Source organism: Scyliorhinus torazame, chromosome 26 (genome assembly GCF_047496885.1).
Source record: "Scyliorhinus torazame isolate Kashiwa2021f chromosome 26, sScyTor2.1, whole genome shotgun sequence".
In the NCBI taxonomy this organism is placed as follows: Eukaryota; Metazoa; Chordata; class Chondrichthyes; order Carcharhiniformes; family Scyliorhinidae; genus Scyliorhinus; species Scyliorhinus torazame.
This window is the reverse complement of record NC_092732.1, coordinates 32203834-32214409: the sequence shown is the minus strand read 5'-3', so window position 1 is coordinate 32214409 and position 10576 is coordinate 32203834.

Sequence of the window (10576 nt, the reverse complement as noted above, 5' to 3'; positions counted from 1 at the left end):
AACAGTCGCAAGGCACAAAGCCTCGACACACTTCAACAGTTACATCGCAAAAACAGTCGCAAGGCACAAAGCCTCGACACACTTCAACAGTTACACAGCAAAAACCGTCGCAAGGCACAAAGCCTCGACACACTTCAACAGATACATCGCAAAAACCGTCGCAAGGCACAAAGCCTCGACACACTTCAACAGATACATCGCAAAAACAGTCGCAAGGCACAAAGCCTCGACACACTTCAACAGTTACATCGCAAAAACAGTCGCAAGGCACAAAGCCTCAACACATTTCAACAGTTACATCGCAAAAACAGTCACAAGGCACAAAGCCTCGTCACACTTCAACAGTTACATCGCAAAAACAGTCGCAAGACACAAAGCCTCGACACACTTCAACAGTTACATCGCAAAAACAGTCGCATGGCACAAAGCCACGTCACACTTCAACAGTTACATCGCAAAAACAGTCGCAAGGCACAAAGCCACGTCACACTTCAACAGTTACATAGCAAAAACAGTCACAAGGCACAAAGCCTCGATACACTTCAACAATTACACAGCAAAAACAGTCGCAAGGCACAAAGCCTCGACACACTTCAACAGTTACATCGTAAAAACAGTCGCAAGGCACAAGGCCTCGTCACACTTCAACAGTTACATAGCAAAAACAGTCGCAAGGCACAAAGCCTCGTCACACTTCAACAGTTACACAGCAAAAACAGTCGCAAGGCACAAAGCCTCGTCACACTCCAACAGTTACTTCGCAAAAACAGTCGCAAGGCACAAAGCCTCGACACACTTCAACAGTTACATCGCAAAAACAGTCGCAAGGCACAAAGCCTCGTCACACTTCAACAGTTACTTCGCAAAAACAGTCGCAAGGCACAAAGCCTCGTCACACTTCAACAGTTACACAGCAAAAACAGTCGCAAGGCACAAAGCCTCGACACACTTCAACAGTTACACAGCAAAACCAGTCGCAAGGCACAAAGCCACGTCACACTTCAACAGTTACATCGCAAAAACAGTCACAAGGCACAAAGCCTCGTCACACTTCAACAGTTACATTGCAAAAACAGTCGCAAGGCACAAAGCCTCGTCACACTTCAACAGTTACATCGCAAAAACAGTCGAAAGGCACAAAGCCTCGTCACACTTCAACAGTTACATCGCAAAAACAGTCGCAAGGCACAAAGCCTCGACACACTTCAACAGTTACATCGCAAAAACAGTCGCAAGGCACAAAGCCTCGTCTCACTTCAACAGTTACATCGCAAAAACAGTCGAAAGGCACAAAGCCTCGTCACACTTCAACAGTTACATCGCAAAAACAGTCGCAAGGCACAAAGCCTCGACACACTTCAACAGTTACATAGCAAAAACAGTCGCAAGGCACAAAGCCTCGACACACTTCTACAGTTACATCGCAAAAACAGTCGCAAGGCACAAAGCCTCGTCACACTTCAACAGTTACATAGCAAAAACAGTCGCAAGGCACAAAGCCTCGTCACACTTCAACAGTTACATCGCAAAAACAGTCGCAAGGCACAAAGCCTCGACACACTTCAACAGTTACATCGCAAAAACAGTCGCAAGGCACAAAGCCTCGTCACACTTCAACAGTTACATCGCAAAAACAGTCGCAAGGCACAAAGCCTCGACACACTTCAACAGTTACATCGCAAAAACAGTCGCAAGGCACAAAGCCTCGACACGCTTCAACAGTTACATCGCAAAAACAGTCGCAAGGCACAAAGCCTCAACACACTTCAACAGTTACATCGCAAAAACAGTCGCAAGGCACAAAGCCTCGACACACTTCAACAGTTACATCGCAAAAACAGTCGCAAGGCACAAAGCCTCGACACACTTCAACAGTTACACAGCAAAAACAGTCGCAAGGCACAAAGCCTCGTCACACTTCAACAGTTACACAGCAAAAACAGTCGCAAGGCACAAAGCCTCGTCACACTTCAACAGTTACATCGCAAAAACAGTCGCAAGGCACAAAGCCTCGACACACTTCAACAGTTACATCGCAAAAACAGTCGCAAGGCACAAAGCCTCGTCACACTTCAACAGTTACATCGCAAAAACAGTCGCAAGGCACAAAGCCTCGACACACTTCAACAGTTACATAGCAAAAACAGTCGCAAGGCACAAAGCCTCGACACTCTTCAACAGTTACATCGCAAAAACAGTAGCACGGCACAAAGCCTCGACACACTCCAACAGTTACATCGCAAAAATAGTCGCAAGGCACAAAGCCACGTCACACTTCAACAGTTACATCGCAAAAACAGTCACAAGGCACAAAGCCTCGACACACTTCAACAGTTACATCGCAAAAACAGTCGCAAGGCACAAAGCCTCGACACACTCCAACAGTTACATCGCAAAAACAGTCGCAAGGCACAAAGCCTCGTCACACTTCAACAGTTACATCGCAAAAACAGTCGCAAGACACAAAGCCTCAACACACTTCAACAGTTACATCGCAAAAACAGTCGCAAGGCACAAAGCCTCGTCACACTTCAACAGTTACATCGCAAAAACAGTCGCTTGGCACAAAGCCTCGACACACTTCAACAGTTACATCGCAAAAACAGTCGCAAGGCACAAAGCCTCGACACACTTCAACAGTTACATCGCAAAAACAGTCGCAAGGCACAAAGCCCCGGCACTCTTCAACAGTTACATCGCAAAAACAGTCGCAAGGCACAAAGCCTCGACACACTTCAACAGTTACATCGCAAAAACAGTCGCAAGGCACAAAGCCTCGTCACACTTCAACAGTTACATCGCAAAAACAGTCGCAAGGCACAAAGCCTCGACACACTTCAACAGTTACATCGCAAAAACAGTCGCAGGGCAGAAAGCCTCGTCACACTTCAACAGTTACATCGCAAAAACAGTCGCAAGGTACAAAGCCTCGACACACTTCAACAGTTACACAGCAAAAACAGTCGCAAGGCACAAAGCCTCGACACACTTCCACAGTTACATCGCAAAACCAGTCGCAAGGCACAAAGCCACGTCACACTTCAACAGTTACATCGCAAAAACAGTCGCAAGGCACAAAGCCTCGACACACTCCAACAGTTACATCGCAAAAACAGTCGCAAGGCACAAGGCCTCGACACACTCCAACAGTTACATCGCAAAAACAGTCGCAAGGCACAAAGCCTCGACACACTTCAACAGTTACATCGCAAAAACAGTCGCAAGGCACAAAGCCTCGACACACTTCAACAGTTACAGAGCAAAAACAGTCGCAAGGCACAAAGCCTCGACACACTTCAACAGTTACATCGCAAAAACAGTCGCAAGGCAAAAAGCCTCTCAACACTCCAACAGTTACATCGCAAAAATAGTCGCAAGGCACAAAGCCACGTCACACTTCAACAGTTACATCGCAAAAACAGTCGCAAGGTACAAAGCCTCGACACACTTCAACAGTTACATCGCAAAAACAGTCACAAGGCACAAAGCCTCGACACACTTCAACAGTTACATCGCAAAAACAGTCGCAAGGCACAAAGCCTCGACACACTCCAACAGTTACATCGCAAAAACAGTCGCAAGGCACAAAGCCTCGTCACACTTCAACAGTTACATCGCAAAAACAGTCGCAAGGCACAAAGCCTCGACACACTCCAACAGTTACACAGCAAAAACAGTCGCAAGGCACAAAGCCTCGACACACTCCAACAGTTACATCGCAAAAATAGTCGCAAGGCACAAAGCCTCGACACACTTCAACAGTTACATAGCAAAAACAGTCGCAAGGCACAAAGCCTCGACACACTTCAACAGTTACATAGCAAAAACAGTCGCAAGGCACAAAGCCTCGTCACACTTCAACAGTTACATCGCAAAAACAGTCACAAGGCACAAAGCCTCGTCACACTTCAACAGTTACATCGCAAAAACAGTCGCAAGGCACAAAGCCTCGTCACACTTCAACAGTTACACAGCAAAAACAGTCGCAAGGCACAAAGCCTCGTCACACTTCAACAGTTACATCGCAAAAACTGTCGCAAGGCACAAAGCCTCGTCACACTTCAACAGTTACACAGCAAAAACAGTCGCAAGGCACAAAGCCTCGTCACACTTCAACAGTTACATCGCAAAAACAGTCGCAAGACACAAAGCCTCGACACACTCCAACAGTTACATCGCAAAAACAGTCGCAAGGCACAAAGCCTCGTCACACTTCAACAGTTACATCGCAAAAACAGTCGCAAGGCACAAAGCCTCGTCACACTTCAACAGTTACATCGCAAAAACTGTCGCAAGGCACAAAGCCTCGTCACACTTCAACAGTTACACAGCAAAAACAGTCGCAAGGCACAAAGCCTCGACACACTTCCACAGTTACATCGCAAAAACAGTCGCAAGGCACAAAGCCTCGACACACTTCCACAGTTACATCGCAAAAACAGTCGCAAGGCACAAAGCCTCGACACACTTCAACAGTTACATAGCAAAAACAGTCGCAAGGCACAAAGCCTCGACACACTTCAACAGTTACATCGCAAAAACAGTCGCAAGGCACAAAGCCTCGACACACTTCAACAGTTACATAGCAAAAATAGTCGCAAGGCACAAAGCCTCGACACTCTTCAACAGTTACATAGCAAAAACAGTCGCACGGCACAAAGCCTCGACACACTCCAACAGTTACATCGCAAAAATAGTCGCAAGGCACAAAGCCACGTCACACTTCAACAGTTACATCGCAAAAACAGTCACAAGGCACAAAGCCTCGATACACTTCAACAGTTACATCGCAAAAACAGTCGCAAGGCACAAAGCCTCGACACACTCCAACAGTTACATCGCAAAAACAGTCGCAAGGCACAAAGCCACGTCACACTTCAACAGTTACATCGCAAAAACAGTCACAAGGCACAAAGCCTCGACACACTTCAACAGTTACATCGCAAAAACAGTCGCAAGGCACAAAGCCTCGACACACTCCAACAGTTACATCGCAAAAACAGTCGCAAGGCACAAAGCCTCGTCACACTTCAACAGTTACATCGCAAAAACAGTCGCAAGGCACAAAGCCTCGACACGATCCAACAGTTACATCGCAAAAACAGTCGCAAGGCACAAAGCCTCGACACACTCCAACAGTTACATCGCAAAAACAGTCGCTAGGCACAAAGCCTCAACACATTTCAACAGTTACATCGCAAAAACAGTCGCAAGGCACAAAGCCTCGACACACTTCAACAGTTACACAGCAAAAACAGTCGCAAGGCACAAAGCCTCGACACACTTCAACAGTTACATCGCAAAAACAGTCGCAAGGCACAAAGCCTCGACACACTTCAACAGTTACACAGCAAAAACAGTCGCAAGGCACAAAGCCACGACACACTTCAACAGTTACATCGCAAAAACAGTCGCAAGGCACAAAGCCTCGACACACTTCAACAGTTACACAGCAAAAACAGTCGCAAGGCACAAAGCCTCGACACACTTCAACAGTTACATCGCAAAAACAGTCGCAAGGCACAAAGCCTCGACACACTTCAACAGTTACACAGCAAAAACCGTCGCAAGGCACAAAGCCTCGACACACTTCAACAGATACATCGCAAAAACCGTCGCAAGGCACAAAGCCTCGACACACTTCAACAGATACATCGCAAAAACAGTCGCAAGGCACAAAGCCTCGACACACTTCAACAGTTACATCGCAAAAACAGTCGCAAGGCACAAAGCCTCAACACATTTCAACAGTTACATCGCAAAAACAGTCACAAGGCACAAAGCCTCGACACACTTCAACAGTTACACAGCAAAAACAGTCGCAAGACACAAAGCCTCGACACACTTCAACAGATACATCGCAAAAACAGTCGCAAGGCACAAAGCCTCGTCACACTTCAACAGTTACATCGCAAAAACAGTCGCAAGGCACAAAGCCTCAACACATTTCAACAGTTACATCGCAAAAACAGTCGCAAGGCACAAAGCCTCGACACACTTCAACAGTTACACAGCAAAAACAGTCGCAAGGCACAAAGCCTCGACACACTCCAACAGTTACATCGCAAAAACAGTCACAAGGCACAACGCCTCCTCACACTTCAACAGTTACATCGCAAAAACAGTCGCAAGGCACAAAGCCTCGACACACTCCAACAGTTACATCGCAAAAACAGTCGCAAGGCACAAAGCCTCGTCACACTTCAACAGTTACATCGCAAAAACAGTCGCAAGGCACAAAGCCTCGTCACACTTCAACAGTTACATAGCAAAAACAGTCGCAAGGCACAAAGCCTCGACACACTTCAACAGTTACATCGCAAAAACAGTCGCAAGGCACAAAGCCTCGTCACACTTCAACAGTTACATCGCAAAAACAGTCGCAAGGCACAAAGCCTCGACACACTTCAACAGTTACATCGCACAAACAGTCGCAAGGCACAAAGCCTCGACACTCTTCAACAGTTACATCGCAAAAACAGTCGCAAGGCACAAAGCCTCGTCACACTTCAACAGTTACATCGCAAAAACAGTCGCAAGGCACAAAGCCTAGACACACTTCAACAGTTACATAGCAAAAACAGTCACAAGGCACAAAGCCTCGTCACACTTCAACAGTTACATCGGAAAAACAGTCGCAAGGCACAAAGCCTCGACACACTTCAACAGTTACATCGCAAAAACAGTCACAAGGCACAAAGCCTCGACACACTTCTACAGTTACATCGCAAAAACAGTCGCAAGGCACAAAGCCTCGTCACACTTCAACAGTTACATCGCAAAAACAGTCGCAAGGCACAAAGCCTCGACACACTTCAACAGTTACATCGCAAAAACAGTCGCAAGGCACAAAGCCTCGACACACTTCTACAGTTACATCGCAAAAACAGTCGCAAGGCACAAAGCCTCGACACACTTCAACAGTTACATCGCAAAAACAGTCGCAAGGCACAAAGCCTCGTCACACTTCAACAGTTACATCGCAAAAACAGTCGCAAGGCACAAAGCCTCGACACACTTCAACAGTTACACAGCAAAAACAGTCGCAAGGCACAAAGCCTCGACACTCTTCAACAGTTACATCGCAAAAACAGGAAACAGCAGCACCAACAGAGACAGAAAGAAAACTCCCTCTCTCCTGTCCCCATCAAACACTCCCAGGACAGGTACAGCACGGGGTCAGATACAGAGTAAAGCTCCCTCTGCACTGTCCCCATCAAACACTCCCAGGACAGGTACAGCACGGGGTTAGATACAGAGTAAAGCTCCCTCTACCCTGTCCCCGTCAAACACACCCAGGACAGGTACAGCACGGGGTTAGATACAGAGTAAAGCTCCCTCTACCCTGTCCCCGTCAAACACACCCAGGACAGGTACAGCACGGGGTTAGATACAGAGTAAAGCTCACTCTGCACTGTCCCCATCACACACTCCCAGGACAGGTACAGCACGGGGTTAGATACAGAGTAAAGCTTCCTCTACATTGTCCCCATCAAACACTCCCAGGACAGGCACAGCACAGGGTTAGATACAGAGTGATGCTCCCTCTAGACTTTCCACCAACAAACACTCCCAGGACAGGTATAGCACGGGGTTAGATACAGAGTAAAGCTGCCTCTACACTGTCCCCATCAAACACACCCAGGGCAGATATAGCACGGGGTTAGATGCAGAGTAAAGCTCCCACTACACTGTACCCATCAAACACACCCGGATAGGTACAGCACAGGGTTAGATACAGATTAAAGCTCCCTCGACACTGTCCCCATCAAACACTCCCAGGACAGCTACAGCACGGGGTTAGATGCAGAGTAAAGCTCCCACTACACTGTCACAATCAAACACTCCCAGGACAGGTACAGCACGGGGTTAGATACAGAGTGAAGCTCCCTCTACACTGTCCCCCATCAAACACTCCCGGGACAGTTACAGTACGGGGATAGATACAGAGTAAAGCTCCCTCTACACTGTCCCCATCACACACTCCCAGGACAGGTACAGCACGGGGTTAGATACAGAGTAAAGCTCCCTCTACACTGTTCCCATCAAACACACCCAGGACAGGTACAGCACGGGGTTAGATACAGAGTAAAGCTCCCTCTACACTGTCCCCATCAAACACTCCCAGGACAGGTACAGCACGGGGTTAGATACAGTGGATAGTTCCCTCTACATTGTCCCCATCAAACACTCCCGGGACAGGTACAGCATGGAGATAGATACAGAGTAAAGCTCCCTCTACACTGTCCCCATAAAACACTCCCAGGACAGGTACAGCACGGGGTTAGGTACAGAGTAAAGCTCCCTCTACACTGTCCCCATCAAACACACCCAGGACAGGTACAGAATTGGGTAAGATACAGAGTAAAGCTTCCTCTATATTGTCCCCATCAAACACTCCCAGGACAGGTACAGCACAGGGTTACATACAGAGTGATGCTCCCTCTACACTTTCCCCCAACAAACACTCCCAGGACAGGTATAGCACGGGGTTCGATACAGAGTAAAGCTGCCTCTACACTGTGTCGAACCCCGTGCTATATCTGTCCTGGGAGTGTTTGATGAGGACAGTGTAGAGGGAGCTTTACTCTGTATCGAACCCCGTGCTATATCTGTCCTGGGAGTGTTTGATGGGGACAGAGTAAAGTTCCCTCTACACTGTATCCATCAAACACTCCCAGGACAGTTACAGCACAGGTTTAGATACAGAGTAAAGCTCCCTCTACACTGTCCCCATCAAACACACGCTGTACAGGTACAGCATGGGATTAGATACAGAGAAAAGCTCCCTCTACACTGTCGCCATCAAACACACCCAGGATAGGTACAGCACGGGGTTAGATACAGAGTAAACCTCCCACTACACTGTCACCATCAAACACTCCCAGGACAGGTACAGCACAGGGTTCGATACAGAGTGAAGCTCCCTCTACACTGTCCTCCATCAAACACTCCCAGGACAGGTATAGCATGGGGTTAGATACAGAGTAAAGCTCCCTCTACATTGTCCCCATCAAACACTCCCAGGACAGGTACAGCACGGGGTTAGATACAGAGTAAAGCTTCCTCTACATTGTCCCCATCAAACACTGCCAGGACAGGTACAGCACGGGGTTAGATACAGAGGAATGCTCGCTCTACACTTTCCCCTAACAAACACTCCCAGGACAGGTATAGCACGGGGTTAGATACAGAGTAAAGCTGCCTCTACACTGTCCCCATCAAACACTCCCAGGACAGATATAGCACGGGGTTCGATACAGAGTGAAGCTCCCTCTACACTGTCCCCATCAGACACTCCCAGGACAGATATAGCACGGGGTACGATACAGAGTAAAGCTCCCTCTACCCTGTCCCCGTCAAACACACCCAGGACAGGTACAGCACGGGGTTAGATACAGAGTAAAGCTCCCTCTACCCTGTCCCCGTCAAACACACCCAGGACAGGTACAGCACGGGGTTAGATACAGTGTAAAGCTCCCTCTACACTGTCCCCATCAAACACTCCCAGGACAGGTACAGCACGGGGTTAGATACAGAGTAAAGCTCCTTCTACACTGTCCCCATTAAACACACCCAGGACAGGTACAGCACGGGGTTAGATACAGAGTAAAGCTCCCTCTACACTGTTACCATCAAACACTCCCAGGACAGGTACAGCACGGGTTTCGATACAGAGTGAAGCTCCCTCTACACTGTCCCCATCAAACACACCCAGGACAGGTACAGTACGGGGTTAGATACAGAGTAAAGCTCCTTCTGCACTGTCCCCATTAAACACACCCAGGACAGGTACAGCACGGGGTTAGATACAGAGTAAAGCTCCCTCTACACTGTCCCCATCAAACACTCCCAGGACAGGTACAGCACGGGGATAGATACAGAGTAAAGAAACCTCTACACTGTCCGCATCAAACACACCCAGGACAGGTACAGCACGGGGTTAGATACAGAGTAAAGCTCCCTCTACACTGTCCCCTTCAAACACTCCCAGGACAGGTACAGCACGGGGTTCGATACAGAGTAAAGCTCCCTCTACACTGTCCCCATCAAACACCCCCAGGACAGGTACAGCACGGGGTTAGATACAAAGTAATGCTCCCTCTACACTGTCCCCATCAAACACTCCCAGGACAGGTACAGCACGGGGTTAGATACAGAGTAAAGCTCCCTCTAAAATGTCCCCATCAATCACACCCAGGACAGGTACAGCACGGGGTTAGATACAGAGTAAAGCTCCCTCTACACTGTCCCCATCAAACACACCAAGTACAGATACAGCACGGGGTTAGATACAGAGCAAAGCTCCCTCTACACTGTCCCCATCAAACACTCCCAGGACAGATATAGCAAAGGGTTCGATACAGAGTAAAGCTCCCTCTACACTGTCCCCATCAAACACTCCCAGTACAGGTACAGCACGGGGTTAGATACAGAGTAAAGCTCCCTGTATACTGTCCCCATCAAACACACCCAGGACAGGTACAGCACGGGGTTAGATACAGAGTAAAGCTCCCTCTACACTGTCCCCATCAAACACACCCAGGACAGGTACAGCACGGGGTTACATACAGAG